The sequence below is a fragment of the Schistocerca piceifrons genome, chromosome 4, assembly GCF_021461385.2.
Source record: "Schistocerca piceifrons isolate TAMUIC-IGC-003096 chromosome 4, iqSchPice1.1, whole genome shotgun sequence".
In the NCBI taxonomy this organism is placed as follows: Eukaryota; Metazoa; Arthropoda; class Insecta; order Orthoptera; family Acrididae; genus Schistocerca; species Schistocerca piceifrons.
The window spans coordinates 235,315,557-235,339,042 of NC_060141.1; the positions used below are offsets into that span (position 1 = coordinate 235,315,557).

General features: G+C 44.7%; 1 protein-coding gene across 1 annotated transcript in view; it reads right to left on the bottom strand.

The window, feature by feature from the left end:
- The window catches only part of LOC124795372 (probable cytochrome P450 301a1, mitochondrial), a 338,959-nt gene that overhangs the window by 86,246 nt on the left and 229,227 nt on the right, over positions 1-23,486 (bottom strand). The window lies entirely within an intron of this gene.

The following is a 23,486-nucleotide window of genomic DNA, read 5'->3' on the forward strand; positions in this document are numbered from 1 at the left end:
GCGATTTAGGGAAACCATGGAAAACCTAAATCAGGATGGCAGGACGCGGATTTGAACCGTCGTCCTCCCGAATACGAGTCCAGTGTGCTGACCAGTGCGCCACCTCGTTCGGTTTTAAATAAATGTAATTTTTTGGAAGACAAAATTTATGTTATGTGAAGCAGATGGCTACCAAATCATTGTTAGTACATTGTTTACTTCATTCACGTGTGTACTAAATTGCAACGCAGTGTCAAATAAGTCGACATCGTGTATTGCGTGTAGCTGATAACACTATCATTACGCACTCACGTTCCGTATGAAACGACTTTTCGTTAAGAAGAATATTTATTTTTCCGTTTACAGGTGTTCACCAAGTATTTGTAATAAAAAGTTTAGTTCAACTAATGTATCCCGTGTATTTTACCTCTAAGAAGCACACAGTCTCGTACAGGAAAAGCTAGGTAAAATCTTTCTTTTAACATTTAGACATTTAATACAGTAATTGCTTTTTGCAGCGTATAAGACCTCTTTTAAAATGAAAAGTTGAGTTATATGTTTCAATTCACATAAATCTGGAATCATACACAAATCTCTTAAGCCCTCTGAGATACGCAAGAGTCTATGTCTTATTTCCATATAAAACATTCGTAGGTGAACCTGCATCTAGGTCGTAAGTTGGTTCAAGGAAAAACAAAGCTTTATTCCCGAAGCACAGGCCTACCTTGAAGTATACAGCTATTCAGCCTGGTTCGAGGCGCCAGCTTGGCAGTGTTTGCACCGCAAATGCCGTTTCCGCCCATCGTGCTCCAAATTCTAGGACATTTCTCGAATTGTTTAACGACAGCGCTCAACGTCAACTTTAGCAAACGCGGTATCACTGTAATTGTCGTCTCAAGGGCTACCGAATGCAGTTATAAAAACTATAAGGTTCCATTTAAAAAGTCGTACTTATTTCAATATCTCTGTTGATACCATTACTGAAAACATTAACCAAACAAAAAATAGCGCTCTAACTTATACCGAAAAACGCATTTTGATATGTGTAACCTTTCAGGAACAAAAGGGGTGTTACGTCATATATGACTCACCCTGTGTATATATTCATTCTGAAAGCAAGTTTAAAAATGCATACCCTAAAATATTTGTATGAACAATCTCAAATGTTGCTTTAATATATCTGTGAATCATTTTAATTACAGGTGGCTAAAAAGTAAGAATAAATAAATAATAAAAATCAATCAATATTCAAAGATTGTACATGTTCCGAAATAATAGAATCATTGAGTAAAAATGTCCGCAAAGTGATGGCAGAATACTGCGCAAGTCGCTTACATAACACCTAAATAGTCACATGCTGTTGGTATGTAGCCTTTTTTGCTGCAAGAACGAAGCTCTAATATGCACTTATCTGTTTACATGCATTTCCCTGCCGGCCGAAGTGGCCGTGCGGTTAAAGGCGCTGCAGTCTGGAACCGCAAGACCGCTACGGTCGCAGGTTCGAATCCTGCCTCGGGCATGGATGTTTGTGATGTCCTTAGATTAGTTAGGTTTAACTAGTTTTAAGTTCTAGGGGACTAATGACCTCAGCAGTTGAGTCCCATAGTGCTCAGAACCATTTGAACCATGCATTTCCTTCTTAACAACAGCAATGGTGGTGAAATGTTGCTGCAACGGACACAATCGAAACTTTCCTTAGCAAGTACCACGAAGGACCAATTATAGTTGAAGGGCTTATTTCAATAGTTGTACAAGTCCATTTTTGTTCATATTGAGATAAAGAGTCCTAAAGTTAAATGAGCGCTGAAAAATCTGCAGTTGAGATATCAGAAATATTCAAGCATATGGCTTCTTGCAAGAGATGAACCTTTCTTTCTGTTTGCTTGGCTCATTAATTTCAGAAGCATTATAGATAGAAAAGTGGAAGCAATGGACTTGTACCACTATTGAAATAAGCCCTTCAGTTATAATACTAGTAAGAGGCACTTTATGTGTTGATTAATATCGAGATATGATGTAATACAGGCTTAAGAAAGTAGAGTTGATTATGTGACTATATGACTATAAGTCCGTACATATAAAATGGATGTATTTATACATTACACTGACAGAAAGAAAATCGCAGCACCAAGAAGGAGTTGTGCGACGTAAACGAAAGTTCACAGGCGGGTTTATGCATCTGAGAGTTGATGTCTACTCAGATTTCGCGACAGCCGCATGAGAGTGGAGCTACTAGCGCCACTATGAGGATACGTATTAGGTTTCATCTATATGGACGCCGTAACGCTCGTGAGCATTAGTTAGCTCTGAGATGGGATGTGTTGAGTTGACATTAGTCCTGAAGGCGACAAAGACGTCGTTATCAGCACCTTGCTGAGTATGAGCGGGGCCATACAATAGGGCTACGAGAAGTTGGTTGTTCCTTCTGTGATACTGCAGAAAGGCTTGGCAGGAATTTATCCACCGTACGTGAGTGCTGGCAGCGGTGGTCACGTTTTAATTTATTACTTATTACCAATTATATTCATTATACAACACATAGCTCAGGCTATATGGCGTCATAAATATTGAGCTGCGTGAAAACGAAACTGTAGGGCGAAATTGGCTAGAGATGTAAGTGAAATATGTGTGAATTATGTTAAATATATGTGAAACATATATGAGTGTTTACAAGGGAAAGCTGTGGTAGAACATTGCTCCTACATCCCTGGATCGATTTCAACCAAACTTGGTACGCGTATTACATCCTATCTGGGAAGAAATACGTTTGGGGTAATAACAGCCTTTCGATGCGGTGGGGATGATAACGTGGAGAGAGAAGTGGGGACGAAGTGATGAAAAGACAGAGAGGTGGAAGGAGGATATGGAACAGATGTGATGGGGGGAAGAGATAGACAGGGAGAGTGGTGGGGTGAAATGGGTAGAGAAAGTGAGGAGGAGGAGGAGATGGACAAAGAGACAGGCAGGGGGAAATTGACAGAGAAACGGAAGAGGAGATGGCCTGAGAGAGGGGGAGTAGGAGATGGTCCAGTAGAACTGTAATAAATACATACTCATGCAATACCGGGAACACAGCTAGTTTGCATTAAAGTGCCAAACAAATTCGGTAGTGTGGGATGGCGCTGTCAGTCAGTCTGTCGAATGTATGCACACGTCGTACAGTGGTAGAGTTATTGAGAAGGAGAAACACATATGCACATCCATGAACCCAAAAGCACCACAGCTGAGGTCACAGTTAAAGATTCACAATTAAGACTGTGCTTTGAGACCTTGTTAACTCCAGGAACAGCCCAGGATATAAGTTGGCGCAAACTAGATGATATTTAGATGAACAACTAGACATTTGAAGTAAACTACTCTGTTGAAAACAGTCATACTTCAGCAGATGAGCTACTAAACACTCCTGTACCTGACAAGCGCCTGATATTATCGCTAGATGTCAGCAATTTATGTATAAACATTCCCATAGATGAAGGGCTGAAGGTTATTAGACAGAATCTCATAAAGCACAAAAAGGTATCTGTAGCTCAAATTTTTGAATTCTTTAGTTTGCTTGAACTGATATTTAATTACAACTATTTCACTTTCGGTAATGAAGTATACAGACTACCAAATGGACTAGTAATGGACTCCAGCATATCAGGGACCTAAGTTAATACATTTATTAACACCTCGAGCAAAAATTTTTCAGTAAAAACTGTCCATGCACACAAGACATTAAGTTTTACAAAAGATACGTGGATGACACATTGTAAATAAGAGAGATGGAAAACAAATAAGGTGTTGAGACAATAATTCAAGCGTTCAACAGTATGCACAAGAACATTCAGTTCACTTGTGAATATGAGAATGAGAACTCAGTAAACTTTTTGGACCTCAGCATCACCAGAAAAACAGTGCACGTCCCTAGTATTTACAGAAAATCCACAACTACATATGTAAATATCCATGTCCGCAGCTCGTGGTCTAGTGGCTAGAGTTGCTGACTCTGGATCACGGGGTTCCGGGTTTGATTCCCGACTGGATAGGTGATTTTCTCTGTCCAGAGACTGGGTTGTCCTCATTGTTTCATCATCATCATTCGTGACACTGACTAGATTGAATTGTGTATAAAATTGGACTGTTAAAAATTGGGACTTCGTACGGCAGCTGATGACCGCACAGTTGAGCGCCCCACAAATCAAACATCATCATCATTATCATCATCAAATACCTATGCTTCTTCATACCACCTACATACACACAAATTTCTAGCTTATAGATCCACATTGCACAGAGCATAGAAAATGCCATTAAGCAATGAAATGATCCAAAATAAAATTGAGGTCATCAAACGGGGAGAAGCTGCAAATGGTTTTCAACCTATACTCGTAGAAAAAATAGTTAGGAAAGGAATAGACAAAAACATAAATAAGAACAGCAAGCAGACAGACACCAGAACAGTATGCCTTCCCTACTTTGGTATTATTCCACGAAACGTATTTGAAATAGTAATACTTTTAACAAGTTGCTGTAAAGAATGAAACAATTTTATAATTGTTATATGTATCTGTGGTCCATAGTATAAGTTAGTAATGAATGATCTCTGAGGCAAAGCACTATACCATTACGTCGTTCCAATCTTTGATTTGTTTATCTTATCGGTCCGTGTTCTGTGAGACAAATTAAGTTATGAATGTATATTTATGACGAACCGTAGGCTTCTGTGCACTGGAACAGATTGTAAGTAACTCTGTCACCATTTAAAATTTATAATTTTTGTGCCATATTACGCTGACAACAACAAACAAGTGGCGTTGTTCCACCTGAAGATGAGAGGTATAAACTCTCGAAACGTGGCGTGGGATGAAATAAAGAAAAACGACTGACGCAGATAATTGTACAGTCGCAGTTTTATAACAGTTCGTCATGGACGGCATAAGGTTTGGAAATGACGTAAAAAAAAAATACGTGTGGCTCAATGGCCTGGTGCAAGTCTTTCAGTTGGACGCCCCTTCGACAACTTGCTTGTTCCTAATCAACCCCACCAATCTTACCATGGAAATGGTACCTTCCAGTTTACTTTGGAATCTGAACCTGGAGAATCTTGATATCATTGAGAGGTGAAGGCTGGGTTAAAAGCAAACTGAAAAATTTCCATGGTTCGACAGAAACTCGATCCCACGATCTCTCCGTTTCCAGGCACTAGCGTTACCGCTGGTCCGCTAGGTGTGACAGCTGTTTTACCGCGCGGGCTTGGCCGCGACATACCGTCTGAATTGGCCTAAATATTATGTCAACTCAACCTATCGATACCGGATGTCGGCCTCATCCCTTGACATAATGATGCTGAGGTGTGTGACACCATTCGTGTGCGAACAGGAAGACAACAGGCCAAGATACGTAGATATGGTGACATTATTATCTGTAGTAACTGAATCGACCGATACCGGACGGCTTCTTCACGTCACATAATGATGTTGAGGCGTGTGATTTCATACTTGCACAAACAAGAAGGGTACAGGACAATGATAATATTTTTTGCGCCTATATTAGTTTCTGGAATAGAGGGTTGCGTTGACAGACTGGTTTGTAGCGTAGCCTGAGGTCTAGGTTAGGTTGAAAGGTGACATTTGCATGTGAGTTGGAGAAGAGTTAGCCATGCTTGGCTTTAAATTTTCTATTAAGCTTTTTAGTAAACCCAAACTTTTTTGCAGATCATCCAAATATCTATAATGAACAACAACCAGAAAAAAGCGACACTAATATCTAGTCAGATTCTGAAAAGATTTCAAAGTGGTGCAGAGATTAGTAACTGGCTATAAATGTTCAGTAATATAAAACTGTGTACTTCAAAACAAGAAACAACATAGCGCCCTTTAATGCAGTCCCAGTGGATCACATTTTGAACCGGACAACTAGTACAAGTATCTGGGTGTAGCAGTTTAAGGAGAATAAACGTGGAACAATGGTGTGGGCTCAATACTTAGTAAAGCGGGAGGTAAACTTTGATTCATTTTACGCTGCTTGGAATTATAGTCAATCTACAAAGAGGGCAATTTACAAAATACTTCTGTAACCCATCCTAGAAGCGTGCAACACTCTAACCAAATATGGCTGATAGACCACATTGAGAGTGTACAGAGAAAGGCAGCACGAAAGGTTACAGTTACACTGCACTACAAAATTAAAGGATCAACGTATTGAAACCAAGTAACTGCCTCCCACTGGGACATATAAGTTTCAGATTTGGCTCAAAGGAGCGTACGACCTTCCTCAGTAATGGTGTGAAAGCGAGGCGACCTGCGACGTCATCCTTGTAGTCGACAACGCTTCAAACTGCAATGTGTCGACACATGCATGCGAAAAAGAGACCACAGCTCAGAAGTTCATGTGGCATGTAAGGTGGGCTGACAATACCACACTGACACCAAATTTCACCACAATTTTGCCAAATCCCACGTGAACGTGTCACACGATGGGAAAGTTATCACAGTCTCCCTTACCCACATTTTATTTCTTCTTTCGTCGCCTCTGCGATGGAGGCCAGAACCGCGACGCTCAGTGTTCAAACCACACAGTTTTCATCTGAGTAGCGAAGGGAAACATTCCAGATATACTGAGCCGTGGTAAAAATTGCTGGTTTGAAGAGCGCGCCGCTGCGCGTAATGTGGAGCAGTTGCCCTCCGTTCCTGGCGGTGGCGCCGCTGTGGTAACCGCGGCTTTGGTGTCTCCCTCTGTGGGAAAGGGGAAAGGTAGCCTGTTCACGTGCATTTAAGGGGCGCTATGAGCTCTCTAGGCGGGAAGTCTGTTCAGTTGGTCAGCCGGGTCAGTGTGGGGCAGTCAGTGTCTGTGTGTCGTCCGGAGTGCTAGTATGTGTTAGGCCGCCAGTCTGCTCGAGTTGCTCAGGCAACGGTCATTGGCGGTTGGATCGATCGGTTGGTCGGTCGCGCACTGAGATACGAGATGACTTGTCCGCCTTGAGCGTCGGCGCATGTAAGGTCGCCCCGTGAGTCGAGTGGGCCGCGCCGTATAGCGAGGGGTAGTGGCTTCGCGGCCGACACGAGAGCAACAGGAGTCAACCCACAACATTGGTCTGGCCGATGCGAGCTGAGACGCCGTGAGACGGTAGATCGGCGCGCCTTCCTGCGTCCGTTGAAGCGGCTGGCAGCGGACGGTTCGGGAGTGCGTTTTAGGGGTGCTGCGCGAAGTCTTCGCCAGACATCGCAGTTTATTAGAAGTTAAGTGATTCGTGATATGTTGTTTCATTTACTTGTTAAATTCTACTTGTTTTCTTGTCAGTCTCTTGTCCCCAGCTTGCTCGTCTGTCTCTTGTCCGCATTTGTTAGGCAGTTAGTGTCTGTCTGTCTGTGTCGGTCTGCCGTACGTTAATAGCTGCCTCTGCCATGTTTGTCCGATTCGGTGTTAACGAATTTATTGCTGGAGGTGTAAAGGCCGAATTCCTGAAATATGTTTTTATCTTGCCTATCATCTTGAGAGGCGGTATATGTGTAATGTAGAGCATGTTTGTACATTATATGTAAGACTGCATTTCATGGGTTTTTATTTAAATGGTCATTTTAGTATATAAAGTAGCCACCCTTCCACCGTAAGAGTTTTATTTTAAAAAGAAGTTGTACTTTCGGTGGCAAGTAAATTTTTTAATGTGAGTGTTTTGTACCATTTCCATCTCTCCTACGGGGTGATTAGTTTATGTGTTTGTGCGCGTTGTTAAAATTTTTAGTTTAAAGTAATCTGGTGTGTTGCAGATTTGCACCAGTGTACTCTTTCAGAGGTTGTTGTGAGCGGTCGTGACTACGGCCATGTTAAAAGGGAGCGGCAAGGTTCTCAGCCCGAAAGCTCATACTGTCAAAAAAAAATTGTTATTTCTGCCTCTGAATAAATTGTAACTTGATATTCAGAGGGTGCTTTCTGATTATAATTTTTAAATGTATTTTATTTAAAAGAAAGGGTTTTTAGGAATAAAATTTCCATTTGTTGAAAGAAATTTGTTTTCATCAGTTACCCCCTGGCAACTACTTCCACGCTCACATAGTGTGATTAAGTGTGTTAATGTTCTTGATGAATCGCTAGTAAATAAAGTAAATTCCTTAAGAAAAGATTTTGAAAGTAAATTCACGGTTCATATACCACCGCTCAGAATCAGCACGAAAAGGCCTCCCTACTGGGGAGGAATACTTGGTTGCACAGAAAAACAAGCCTTTTGAAGTTTTTTTGAGAACAAGAGGGTTACCATACCAATTTCTCCGCACTAATTTTGAAAAGAAGGTATGTCTTTCTGCCACTTTCTTCGCTGCATGCCAATGATGGCTGGCGGTAAGAAATCTATCAGAGATAATGCCACATGCCCTGGTGTGTACGTGTATTTTCGGAGCTGGACTGCCTATTAACACATTAAATTTCTGTAGTGCCGGTCTCGAGCGCAGACGGAAGGCATACTCTTAAATGTTTGAAGAAATTGGCCTCAGTGCACTATTCTTGTAATATACACTCGGGTGACAAAAGTCGAGGGATATCTCCTAATACTGTGTCGGACTTTCTTTTGCTCGGCGTAGTGCAGCAATATGGCGTAGCGTGGATCAAAAAAGTCACTGGAAATATTGAGCCATTCTGCCTCTATAGCCGATCGTAACTGCGAAAATGTTGCCGGTACAGGAGTTTGTGCACGAACTGACCTCTCGATTATGTCCCATAAATGTTCCACGGGATTCATGTCGGGCGATTAGGTGCCCATATCATTCGCTCGAGCTGTCCAGAATGTTCTTCGAACCAGTCGTGAACAACTGTGGCCCGGTGACATGGCGCATTGTCGTCCATAAAAAATCCATCGTTGTTTGGGAACTCGAAGTCCATGAATGGCTGCAGATAGTCTCCAAGTAGCCGAACATAACAATTTCCAGACAATGATCTGTTCTGTTGAACCACAGGACCCAGTCCATTCCATGTAAACAGAGATCACACCATTATGGAGCTACCACCAGCTTGCAGAGTGCCTTGTTGGCAACTTGGGTCTGCGGCTTTGTGGCGTCTGCGTCACTCTCAGACCCTACCATCAGCTCTTACTAACTGAAATCGGGGCTTATCTGTCCAGGTCACTATTTTCTAGACGTCTACGGTCCAACTGATATGGTCACGAGACCAGGAGAGGCGCTGCAGGCGATTTCGTGCTGTTAGCAAAGGCACTCGCGTCGGTCGTCTGCTGCCGTAGCCCATTAACGCCAGATTTCACTGCACTGTCGTAACCGATACATTTGTTAGACGTCCCGAATTGTTTTCTGCGTTTGTTTTTTTCAAAAGTGTTGCTTGTGTGTTAGCACAGACAACTCTATGGAAACGCCGCTGCTCTCGGTTGTTAAGTGAAGGTCGTTGTCCAATGCATTGTCTGTGATGAGAGGTAATGCTTGAAATTTGGTATTCTCGGCACACCCTTGACGCTGTGGATCTCGAAATATTGAATTCCCTAACGAATATAAAAGCAACTGAAATTACTCAACAGAGGAAAGTCCACTGGACCTGATGGGATACCAATTCGATTCTACACAGAGTACGCGAAAGAACTTGCCCCCCTTCTAACAGCCGTCTACCGCAAGTCTCTAGAGCAACGGAAGGTTCCAAATGTTTGGAAAAGAGCACAGGTAGTCCCAGTCTTCGGGAAGGGTCGTCGAGCAGATGCGCAAAACTATAGATCTATGTCTCTGACATCGATCTGTTGTAGAATTTCAGAACTTGTTTTTTGCTCGCGTTTCATGTCACTTCTGGAAACCCAGAATCTACTCTGCAGGAATCAACATGGATTCCGGAAACAGCGATCGTGTGAAACCCAACCCGCTTTATTTGTTCATGAGACCCAGAAAATATTAGATACAGGCTCCCAGGTAGATGCCATTTTCCTTGACTTCCGGAAGGCCTTCGATACAGTTCCGCACTGTCGCCTGATAAAGTAAGAGCCTACGGAATATCAGACCATCTGTGTGGCTGGATTGAAGAGTTTTTAGCAAACAGGACACAGCATGTTGTTCTCAATGGAGAGACGTCTACAGACGTTAAAAGTAACCTCTGGAGTGCCATAGGGGAGTGTTATGGGACCATTGCTTTTCACAATATATATAAATGACATGGTAGATAGTGTCGGAAGTTCCATGCGACTCTTCGCGGATGATGCTGTAGTATACAGAGAAGTTGCAGCATTAGAAAATTGCAGCGAAATGCAGGAAGATCTGCAGCGGATAGGCACTTGGTGCAGGGAGTGGCAACTGACCCTTAACATAGACAAATGTAATGTATTGCGAATACATAGAAAGAAGGATCCTTTATTGTATGATTATATGATTGCGGAACAAACACTGGTAGCAGTTACTTCTGTAAAATATATCCGTGCGGAACGATTTGAAGGGGAATGATCATATAAAATTAATTGTTGGTAAGGCGGGTGCCAGGTTGAGATTCATTGGAAGAGTCCTTAGAAAATGCAGTCCATCAACAAAGGAGGTGGCTTACAAAACACTCGTTCGACCTATAGTTGAGTATTGCTCATCAGTGTGGGATCCGTACCAGGTCGGGTTGACAGAGGAGATAGAGAAGATCCAAAGAAGAGCGGCGCGTTTCGTCACAGGGTTATTTGGTAAGCGTGATAGCGTTACGGAGATGTTTAGGAAACTCAAGTGGCAGACTCTGCAAGAGAGGCGCTCTGCATCGCGGTGTTGCTTGCTGTCTAGGTTTCGAGAGGGTGCGTTTCTGGATGAGGTATCGAATATATTGCTACCCCCTACTTATACCTCCCGAGGAGATCACGAATGTAAAATTAGAGAGATTTGAGCGCGCACAGAGGCTTTCTGGCAGTCGTTCTTCCCGCGAACCTTACCCGACTGGAACGGGAAAGGGAGGTAATGACAGTGGCACGTTAACTGCCCTCCGCCACACACCATTGGGTGGCGTGCGGAGTATAAATGTAGATGTAGATGTAGATTTCTTAATGGAATGTCCCATACGTCTAGCTCCAACTACTGTTCCGCATTCAAAGTCTGTCAGTTCCCTTCATGCGGCCATAATCATGTCGGAATCATTTTCGCATGAAGTACAAATGACAGCTCCGCCAATGCACCCCCGTTTTATACGTTGTGTACCCGATACTACCGATATGCATATGGCTCTCCCATGGTTTTTGTCACCTCAGTGTACTGACATACTGTCAGGTTCTTTGTGATATATCCGTCAATCTGTTTCAACTGACGATCGTGTATGGCGACAACAACATCGTCTGCACAATGTCCTGGAGACGTGGCTGATCATCTGTAGGCACACTGATCACTGTTGATGCTGGAACACTGCCTTGTGGGTAACATTTCTTCTGTTCTCTCCTTTAATTTCTCCTGTCATCCAACCAAACACAGAACCGTCTGTAAGCAAGTACAAATTCAAATACTGGAACCAAATGACACTCAAAGAAAGTATCAGTGTATCAGCCACTTACATGGCATGTCGTGTAAGGTAAACCACGTCCTCTGTATGTGTGTTTTTAGGGAAGAAAACGATTTTTGTACTTTTTTACAGACTACACCACAAAAAAAAAATCACTCCAAAGCCTTCAGTAAACCAAACGCTGTGTTTATTCACTGTACGAGTAATACGGAATGGAGATTCGTTGTTGTGCCAAATTAACTGATCAGTGATCTCTTCGACTGCTTTATTGCATTTGGCGACTGTAGATACAAAATGAAGGACAGAAGATTCTGTCGATTTCACTAAAGTTGTACGTCAACTGTAGCCGTTAATACAATGCCCAAAAGACAGTCTATCACGAGAATCGCAAGTGTCATACATTTACGCGACCTACGCGTATAACATGAACGAGAGTTTTGTCTCCCCTGACAAAGAGAGATGGTTTCCATAGAGATTCGGTGTGCTGCGATTCGTAGGTCCGGACCGGGCGCGTTTCAGATTCTTCTCCGCGTGCCGTCTCGTGAAACGATCGCCCCACATCGGAGAAAGAATGTGCGTATGTGAAAGCAGTCACAGCGAAGGAGCGCTTCCATGTAGCTATCGGCCCTACTGACAGAAACACTAGGTGACGCCGACATCACGTAAACGAACGGTCAACGAAGGTCGTACAGATGGCAGAGTTTTCCACTAGAACGGTACTGAATGGATTCTGTTGCAACAAGGTAACTCCAAAAGCATTAAAACTTGCTATTTTTAGGGTTCCGTGTCTCAATCGGTAAAAACTTAACCGTTCTAGGATCACTTTGTTGTCCATCTGCGTGTCTGTCTTTCTGTTCGATTGTCAAGAACCTCTTTTCCCAGAAATGGCTTCATGTAACAACTTGAAATTCATGTCAAATTTTAACGTCTATAGATCCTTGGCGGGGTAATAAATGTAAGCTTCCAAATCAATGCACCCAAATGGTACAGCCATTTACATCACATACAGTGGTGCCCAAAATTAATACAACGAACCTGTGTTTTTCTCTGTCCTGTGTCTAATTCACGACATAATAATACAACTGTCAACAGATGTCCGTAGGATCGTGTTCTGCAAGGAAAATGGCACGCCAGCAATGACGTCAGTGTATCTGTCATACGGGGTGGTGTTTGCCGGATAGTCCCACATCCACAATCGCTGTGTAGAGAGGGATAGAGAAACAATTAAAATCGCTCAAAAGAGGAAAGGCCGCTGGATCTGATGGGATATCAGTTCCATTTTACACAGAGTACGCGAAGGAACTTGCCCCCCTTCTTGCAGCGGTGTACCGTAGGCCTCTAGAAGAGCGTAGCGTTCCAAAGGATTGGAAAAGGGCACAGGTCATCCCCGTTTTCAAGAAGGGACGTCGAACAGATGTGCAGAACTATAGACCTATATCTCTAACGTCGATCAGTTGTAGAATTTTGGAACACGTATTATGTTCGAGTATAATGACTTTTCTGGAGACTAGAAATCTACTCTGTAGGAATCAGCATTGGTTTCGAAAAAGACGGTCGTGTGAAACCCAGCTCGCGCTATTCGTACACGAGACTCAGAGGGCCATAGACACGGGTTCACAGGTAGAGGCCGTGTTTCTTGACTTCCGCAAGGCGTTCGATACAGTTCCCCTCAGTCGTTTAATGAACAAAGTAAGAGCATATGGACTATCAGACCAATTGTGTGATTGGATTGAAGAGTTCCTAGATAACAGAACGCAGCATGTCATTCTCAATGGAGAGAAGTCTTCCGAAGTAAGAGTAGTTACAGATGTGCCGTTGGGGAGTGTCATAGGACCGTTGCTATTCACAATATACATAAATGACCTTGTGGATGACATCGGAAGTTCGCTGAGGCTTTTTGCAGATGATGCTGTGGTGTATCGAGAGGTTGTAACAATGGAAAACTGTACTGAAATGCAGGAGGATCTGCAGCGAATTGACGCATGGTGCAGGGAATGGCAATTGAATCTCAATGTAGACAAGTGTAATGTGCTGCGAATACATAGGAAGATAGATCCCTTATCATTTAGCTACAAAATAGCAGATCAGCAACTTGAAGCAGTTAATTCCATAAATTATCTGGGAGTACGCATTAGGAGTGATTTAAAATGGAATGATCATATAAAGTTGATCGTCGGTAAAGCAGATGCCAGACTGAGATTCATTGGAAGAATCCTAAGGAAATGCAATCCGAACACAAAGGAAGTAGGTTACAGTACGCTTGTTCGCCCACTGCTTGAATACTGCTCAGCTGTGTGGGATCCGTACCAGACAGGGTTGATAGAAGAGATAGAGAAGATCCAACGGAGAGCAGCGCGCTTCGTTACAGGATCATTTAGTAATCACGAAAGCGTTACGGAGATGATAGATAAACTCCAGTGGAAGACTCTGCAGGAGAGACGCTCAGTAGCTCGGTACGGGCTTTTGTTAAAGTTTCGAGAACATACCTTCACCGAAGAGTCAAGCAGTATATTGCTCCCTCCTACGTATATCTCGGGAAGAGACCATGAGGATAAAATCAGAGAGATTAGAGCCCACACAGAGGCATACCGACAATCCTTCTTTCCACGAACAATACGAGACTGGAATAGAAGGGAGAACCGACAGAGGTACTGAGGGTACCCTCCGCCACACACCGTCAGGCGGCTTGCGGAGTATGGATGTAGATGTAGATGTATATAGGCACAGACGGTGCAGTATGGCACAGAGAAGACGCCTACCAGACTCTCTGCGGTGTAGGGTCATAGGAAGAATGGAAGTAGGACAGTCGTAAATTGATGTGGCCCGATGGCTTAATGTAAATCGTTTTGTTGTTTCTCGGCTGTGGTGACAGTTTATAGAGACCGAAACTGTGTCCCGAAGACCAATTAAGGACCGACCACGTGAGACGTCAGAAAGACAAAACGGTTATTTGGCTGTAAGGGTACGACGGTACCGTCTGGTACAGCACGGTAACTGGCATCTGACCTCGCAGCATCCACTGAACGTGTTCTATGGAGGCACACGGTGTACAGGTTTCGACAGAGAAGACTTCAATGTCAGAGACCAGTTGTATGTGTACCTCTGACACGTCTTCACAGAAGGGACCCTCTAGAGTGGAGTGGTCAACATTCCACGTGGATGGTCGAACAGTGGGCCAATTTTCTTTTCACAGACGAGTCCCGATATGATATGGAAAGTGATTCTCGACGGATTCGCATCTAGAGGGAGCTTGAAACACGATTTCTGGGCCAAAACATCGTCGAAAGAGACCGATGTCGAGGAGGAACCGTAATGGTGTGGAAGGGAGTATGTTGACTACTCGAACACCTCCGCGTAAAATTGTATGCACGAATCGGCAAGGTTCAGATGCCGTCAGGTAACGTGACGACATCTCGGGACCTCATCGTGCGGTTGTTGCGAGGTCATGTGGGCCTAGAATTTGCAGTTATGGACGATGAAACGAAATTTGTGGTAAGGTCTTATGGGACCAAACTACTTAGGTCATCGGTCCCTACTTAAACTAACTTACGCTATGGACAACCCATACACCCACACCCGAGGGAGAACTCGAACCTCCGACGAGGGCAGCCGACGGACTGTGACAAGGCGCCCTAGACCGTGCGGCTATGGACGATAATGCTCGACCTCATAGAGTACTAGTGGTTGATGTTTTCTTGGAAACAGAAAATGATAATGCACGCTTGACGTGGCATGCTGGCTCTCCATATTTGAATCCAACAGAACATGTGTGGGATGCACTAGAGAGACGGGTTGCATCACGTCAGCATCCACCAACTACTCTCCATGACTTGCGAGCAGCTCTGCGGGAAGAATGGGCGTTATTGTCTCAACATGAGATTGATGATATCATTCGCAGCATGCTCCGACGTTGACAGGCTTGTATTACTAGCGGAGATGGTCACGCTCAATACTGAGCTCATTAACCAGTTGTGGGAATGTGTCTGCAAATCAGTTAAGTTAGAATAAAAAGAATAACATTTCTGGCTATCGTTATACGTGTTACAGTTGTTCATGTTCTGTATTCTTTACATTGTTTCTATACTGAAGAACCAAAGGAACGGGTACACCTGCCTAACATCGTATAGGGCCCCCGCGAGCACGCACAACTGGCGCAGTACGACGTGGCATGTACTCGACTAATGTCTGAAGTAGTGCAGGAGGGAACTGACACTATGAATCCTACAGGGCTGTCCACAAACTCGTAAGAGTACGACGGGGTGGAGATATCTTCTGAACAGCACGTTTCAAGGCACCTCAGACGTTCTCAATAATTTACATGTCTGGGGAGTTTGGTGGCAGCGATAAAGTGTTTAAACTCAGAAGAGTGTTCCTGGAGTCACTCTGTAGCAATCCTGGACGTGAGGATTGTCGCATTGTCCTGTTGGAATTTCCCAAGTCCGCCGGAATGCACAATGCACATGAATGGATGCAGGTGATCAGACAGGATGCTTCATCTGTCAGAGTCGTATCTAGATGTATCAGGGATCCCATATCACTCTTAACTTCACACGTCCCACACCATTAGAGAGCCTCCACCAGCTTGAACAGTCCCCTGCTGACATGCAGGGTCCATGATTCGTGAGGTTGTCTGCATGCATATACACGTCCATCCGCTCGATACAATTTGAAACGAGACTCGTCCGACCAAGCAACATGTTTTCAATCACCAACAGTCCATTGTCGGTGTTGGCGGGCCCAGACGAGGCGTAAAGCTTTGTGTCGTGCCTTCATCAAGGATACACTAGTGGGCCTTCGGCTCCGAAAGCCCATGTCGATAATTTTTCGTTGAATGGTTCGCACGCTGACACTTGTTGATGGCCCAGCTTTGAAATCTGCAGCAGTTTGCGGAAGGTTTGCACTTCTGTGGAGTTGAACGATTCTCTTCAGTCGTCGATGGTCCCGTTCTTGCAGGATCTTTTTCCGGCCGCGGCGATATCGGGGATTTGATGTTTTACCGCATTCCTGATATCCTCGGTACACTCGTTAAATGGTCGTACGGGAAAATCCCCACTTCATCGCTACCTCGGAGATGCTGTGTCCCATCGCTCGTGCGCATAGTATAACACCACGTTCAAACTCATTTAAATTTTGATAACCTACCATTGTAGCAGCAGTAACCAATCGAACTGTGCCAGACACTTGTTGCCTTATATAAGCGTTGCCGACCGCAGCGCCGTATGCGCCTGTTTACAATCTCTGTATTTGAATACGTTTGCCTATACCAGTTTATTTGGCGCTTCAGTGTACTATCATACGTTTACACTATTTTGTGGCGAGATAAACGTAAGCTTGCAAAATTTCCGTTTGTGTATTTTAAGACTCGAACAGCTTTTCTGAGCTTGTGTTCACAGACCGTTTTTTGAATGCAGATTTTAATAACCTTCGTAGAAATGTCCCCGAAGATAAAGCTGCAAGAAGAAAGAAAAAAGAGAAAGAAAATGATCTTAGAAATGAAACGTAAAATCATTGACTAACGCGAACGTGGTGTGGGCGTTGTTGATTTAGCACGCACATACACTCGGTCTACATCAACTATTTGCTCTATCCTCAAGATCAAGGACAAAGTTAAGGAGATAGATGCTACAAGATTATCTAAACAACGGTTTTGGGTTCTGGACGATGTCGAAAGGCTGCTCCTTATATGGATACTTGAAAAGCAAATGCAAGGCGACACTGTTAACGAGAACATCGTTTATGATGCCATCCTCACTAAGAAGACGCAAGAATCATCAGCGACCGAAGAAGTGTTTAACGGAAGCCATGAGTGGTTCAAGAAGTTTAAGAGGAGAACCTGCGTCCACAGTGTTGTGAGGCACAAAGGCAGCAGACAACTTCATCAGCAAGTTCAAGATGCTCGTAGATTCTGAGAGTTATCTACAGCAACACGTTTTTAATTGTGACGAGACAGGTCTGTTCTGGAAAAAGATGCCGAAACGAACCATTTATAACAGCAGAGGAGAATGCATTGCCTGGTCAGAAGCCAATGAAAGACCGTCTCACATTGTTCCGTACCAATGCCAGCGGCGATTACGAAATTAAATCGCTGCTTGTTTACCATTCAGAAACACCGTGCGTCTTCAAGAAGTGTAAAGTCTAAAAGAGCAGGTTAAACGCGATGTGGAGATCTAAAAACAAGGTTTGAGTGACACGTGATCTTTTTTGTGATTGAATCAGTGAAGTTTTTGGCCCTTCGGTGAAAAATATTTGCTTGAGATGAATCTGCCACTCCATGTCTTGCTTGTTAAGGACAACGCTCCTGTCCATTCTCCAGGCCTATAAGACCACCTCCTTGAAGAACAATTCATTAAGATCCCATTTCTGCCCCCCCCCACCCCAACACCAGAAAATTATTTCTAACTTTAAGAAGCTCTACACTAAGGCACTCTTCAAGCGTTTCTTTGAGTTGACTGAAGCTACCAATCTTACTCTCAGAGAGTTTTGGAAATATCACTTCAACATCATGACCTGCGTCAAGATGATCGAAAAGGCATGGGAAGGGGTTACCAAGAGAACTCTTACTTCTGCTTGGAAGAAGCTTTGGCCCAAGTGCGTTGTCGAATGTGACTCTGAGTATTTGATTCAATACCTGTGGAGGCTGTAGTCAACGAGATTGTGTCTTTGGCAAAGAGCATGGGACTAGAAGTGGGCCGCGCAGGGTACCCGTGCGGCCTGAGGCGTCTTGCCACGGTTAGTGCGGCTACCCCCGTCGGAGGTTCGAGTCCTCCCTCGGGCATGGGTGTGTGTGTTGTCCTTAGCGTAAGTTAGTTTAAATTAGTTTAAGTAGTGTGTAAGCCTATGGACGGATGACCTCAGCAGTTTGGTCCCTTAGTCCTTACCACAAATGTTTGCTAGAAGTGGATAACAATGACATCAATGAGCCTGTGGAAGACCACAGCCAAGAAATGACCACCTAAGAGCTTATGGAATTGTAATGGGTTCCACAGCAGGAAGTTGTAGAGAGTTCTTCAGAGGAGAAGGAGGAGGAGGCGGTAACAGCAGAGGAGCAATCTTCTGGCGCTATAAGAGAAATGCTGAAAGCATGGGAATCGGTTGCATCGTACACTGAAAATCATCACCGCCATAAAGCAGTGGCTACGCACGCTACAAATGTATTTGACGATAATGCTGAGTCGCATTTTCGCCAAGTGTTGAAGCGTCGCCAGAAAGAAGTAAAAAAAAAACTAGTTATGTTTGATGAATAATACAGTACGTAATACTGTAGGTATAATTTTCTTTGAATAAATGGCACGAATAAGATAATACTTTTAGTAATTTTTCTGCATGGAATGCATTAGCGTATTTTACATTTATTTGTATGGGACAAATTGTTTCGCTTAACGAGTGTCTCGCACTGCGAGTAAGATAATGGAGGTTCCACAGCAGTTCCTAGAAGAATGCTGTGCCCCTGGCTACTACCTGCAACGCAGTCACCAATCATACGATGGTGTACCACAGGTTGCAGCAACTCTGGCCCATTAACAACACTTTCTCTGGAGATCAGACGAAAACAGTCGGCGTCAACAGACAAGCACTGGGTAGCTTTAAACTGAACCTCCAGCCTCATCGCCATAAGTATAACCACCACCGAAAACAGCACTACCATCATGGTGCTACCCCGCTTCCATGAGCCACGTGCAACCGCCGGTATATTTCATCCGAACGAGTATTTAAGTCGCCATGTGAAAATTCTGCAGTTATTTCTTCACACTCCCGGCTTACGCCGCCTGCACCTAGCAGCTCATCAATTAGATTTCACTGCTGAGCCAACAATAAGCATGTTACTGCAACGTCCATGGAAAACACGCAGCCTCGAGTTGTCTACTGGATCGCGGACTTCGTCCATCCCCAAGCACACTCCGCTTACCAATGCCTACAGCCTTAAAGATTTTGTCAGTCCTCGAGCGACTCCCGCTCACTGCCACCACTGACCTCATGGGCTGTCAGCCTAAACCAAGAAGTGCAACTCACATCTCAAGAAATAGTGCTATTCATACTTGCCTAGAGTAACCTTCCACACCTGTGCAACGCTTTGGAGTGTTGCTGATATTTCTCAGCATTTGTGTGCTCTCAATGCTCACTCTCCCTTTTCAGTAGGGCACTGCAACATTCAGACGTCTTTGAGCAGCTCCTGCTTCGTTTACAGCGGCTAAAACACGAATACGAGCTTCTCTCATAGGCGTTAGACCACTCTGGCATTGCCCTCACCCTAACGCCGACGACACAACTGGGTTGAAGCCACTGGCTGCCTTCTTCACATGGTTGGAAAAATACTTCATGAACTTTACAACTCATGATTTCACTCAACAATGAGTATTTCCTTACCCATGTGCAGGTCTTGCTACCCTGTCCTGTTTTTACTTGTAGGCTCAACTCAGTGCCTATTATTACAATTTACGTGTTCCTGCACACACTCACCATTCTGAGGCACCATCCTCAACGCCAAATTTTTGTGCTCCTCTGCAGCTCCCTCAATGCCCCTGACGTCACTTTGGTGCCCACTTCTCCAGTTTTCCATGCACATGCACTCATTTCACAATCCGAATCATCCTCTACAACAATCATCAGCTCCCTGCCAGTACTACCTCCTCCTCTACACACAACCAGCACCTCTACCACTGTCACCTCTGTCACCAGCACCTCCGCCACTGGTATCACCACAGCCAGCCCAAACACAGCTGGCACAACTGCAACTGGCCAACCACAGCTGGCCGAACTGCAGTCATCCCAACTACAGCCAGTTCTACCTCAGTTGGCCCAACCTCAACCGCCCCCATCACAGCCTCCAACACCACCGTTCCCATCGGCTTCCAGCCGTTTTTCATCTGTGCAGCCGCTTCAGGTCACCAGCTGAACTTCTCTCAGCCTCTGATTGTGCTCTCCTGGAAATTTCGACTCCAACTTCAACCACACTGGGTCCTGTCTCCCTCGCCAGTTTTGGCTGCCTGATCAACCTTCCATGACAAATACACTGTGTCTCCATTGCCATCTCCTTTTCCATGTCTGACCAGACCCCTCTATCTCAGTTGCATCAGACTCCTGCTCTCAGCCAATGCTCCCCAGCTCACAGGCACACATTCTAGAGCCACCTCCTTTCAGAAGCCACTTCTTCGAGATGCGAACATCTCTCCTTTAGGGGGAGAAGGGATGCTGTGTCTCCTGGCTACCACATGCAACACAGCCACCAATCATACATCGTGTTTTGAGCTGCCATAGCTCTATGCCACTAATGATGCTCCTTCTGTAGATCAGACAAAAATAGCCCACATCAACAAACACACACTGGGTTGTGTTCAACGAAATTTCCACCAGCTGCCAAGGTTCTGTGTGGCACCAACCTCGCCAACAGATGCATAAGCATTACTGTAAACAACACTGCCATCATAGCACTATCGCACTTCTGAGCCTTACGTGCCTCTGCCGGTATCCGTCCAATGGGTGAATGCTTAGGTCACCACCCAACCACTTTGCAGTCAGTTCTTCACACTTGAGGCTTATGCTGGCTGCACTCAGCAGCTCATCAGTCCATGCACATCAACAAGACCACAAGGAGCATTTGACTGCATCAGCGCTCATGGTGTACATCCACTCTTGAATACCCCGTCACCGCCGCCACCTATGGCCCCAAAGCCTCCTCGAGTACCCTAAGCTCTCTGTTGCCTGTATCCTCACAGACTTCATCCAATTGTCAGCCTGAACATTATAGTGCAACTCACCTCTCAAGGAATCGTGCTATTGTATTCTGATGATTATACTTAATAAACATATAGCCCTTCTTTGCTATCTAACAACTTAAATTTCAGCATCTCCCCTTGCTCACAAACACGACAAAAAAAATGGCACCATGATACTGTTGCATGAAAGGTAACATTTGGCGATGCACAGTGTCTGCGACATACCATTGTGCCATCAGAGTTCCCCCAGTCACTACCACTCATGGCTTGAAATCAAGCCAGCCATTGTGGCCGAGCGGTTCTAGGTGCTTCAGTCCAGAACCGCGCTGCTGCTATGGTTCGACTCCAGCCTCAGGCATGGATGTGTGTGATGTCCTTAGTTTAGTTAGGTTTAAGTAGTTCTAAGTCCATGGGCTTGATGACCTCAGATGTTAAGTCCCATAGTGCTTAGAGCCATTTGAACCAATTTTTGAAAGCATGCCCAACAGCTCCTCACACCACAATGGTCATCCAGAATAGTGCAGAACTGCGATCTATCCTGAACATAATATGACACCATTCATCAGCAGTCCATGCTCATCAGCTGCAGTACCACTCAAAATGCAGCCATTTGTGCTGTGGTGTTCACAGGAGCCTATTCAAGGGACCTTAATTCCCAAGACTGGCTGCTGGTAGTCTCCGACCAAAGATGTGGGATTACACAGAATCTTGCAGAGAGGCTATTAGTTGTTCTGGACAGGAAGATGCGGATGTGAAGGGGCTACAATATGCTTGGCGCACAGTATGGGGACATTCCCTTGTGGTGGTCAGATGTGGTCGACTGGAAACCTGATGACATGTATGTCTGCCCTCAAGTTCCCATGCAGTCCAACATCAGGCCACTATCACATCAAAATGTCCCATAAATCTGGATACCGCTCAATTCGACCACACAGCCAAACGGAAACCGTAAATGAGGCTCCTTTAAAACTCAGTCACATGCTGATAACGCTGTATCATATAGAAGTACACGACATCTCAAAAATGGTTCAAATGGCTCTGAGCACTATGGGACTTAACGTCTGAGGTCGTCAGTCCCCTATAACTTAGAACAAACCTCACTAACCTAAGGACATCACACACATCCATGTCCGAGGCAGGATTCGAACCTGCGTCCGTAGCGGTAGCGAGGTTCCAGACTGAAGCGCCTAGAAGCGCACGGCCACTCCGGCCGGCCGCGACATGTCCCTATCCTTTACAGTGATCATTCAACTTTTGACGCTGTTTACGCCCCTTAAATATCCTATAAGGAATTGCACCTCTTAATCACTTATATATACTGAAGCGTCAAATAAACTGGTTTAGACATGGATAATCAAATACAATTATACGTAAACAGGCTGAATACGGCGCTACGTTCGGCAACGCTTATACTGTGTAAGGCAACAAGTGTCTGGCGCGGTTATTAGATCGGTTACTTCTGCTACAGATTTAAGTGAAATTGGAACGTGGTATATAGTGGGGGCACGAACGAGGGGACACAGCATCTTCGAGGTGCCGAAGAAGTTGGGATTTTACCATACGACAATTTGACGAGTATACCGTGAATATGAGGAATCCGGTAAAACATCAAATCTCCGACATCACCGCGGCCGGAAAAAGAGCCTGCAAGGACGGGAACAACGACGACTGAAGAGAACCATTGAACGTGACAGAGGTGCAGCCGTTCAGCAAATGCTGCAGATTTCAGTGCTGGGCCATCAACGAGTGTCAGCGTGCGAACCATTCAACGAAACATCATCGATATGGGCTTTCGGAGCCGAAAGCCCCCTAGTGTACCCTTGATGATGGCAAGACTCAAAGCTTTACGCCTCGCCTGGGCCTGTCAACACCGACATTGGACTGTTGATGCTTGGGAACATGTAGCCTGGTCGGACGAGTCTCGTTTCAAATTGTATCGAGCTAATGGACGTGTATTGGCATGGATACAACCGCAAAAATCCAGGGACCCTGCATGTCAGTAGGTGACTATTCAAGCTGGTGGAGGCTCTGTAATGGTGTGGGGCGTGTGCAGCTGGAGTGAGATGGGACCCCTGATACGTCTAGATACGACTCTGACAGGTGACACATTTGTAAGCATCCTGTCTGATCACCTGCGTCCATTCATGTCCATTGTGCATTCCGACGGACTTGGGCAATTCCAGCAGGACAATGCGACACCCCACACGTCCAGATTTGCTACAGAATGGCTCCAGGAACACTCTTCTGAGGCTAAACATTTTCGCTGCTCTGAGCACTATGGGACTTAACTTCTAAGGTCATCAGTCCCCTAGAACTTAGAACTACTTAAACCTAATTAACCTAAGGACATCACACACATCCATGCCCGAGGCAGGA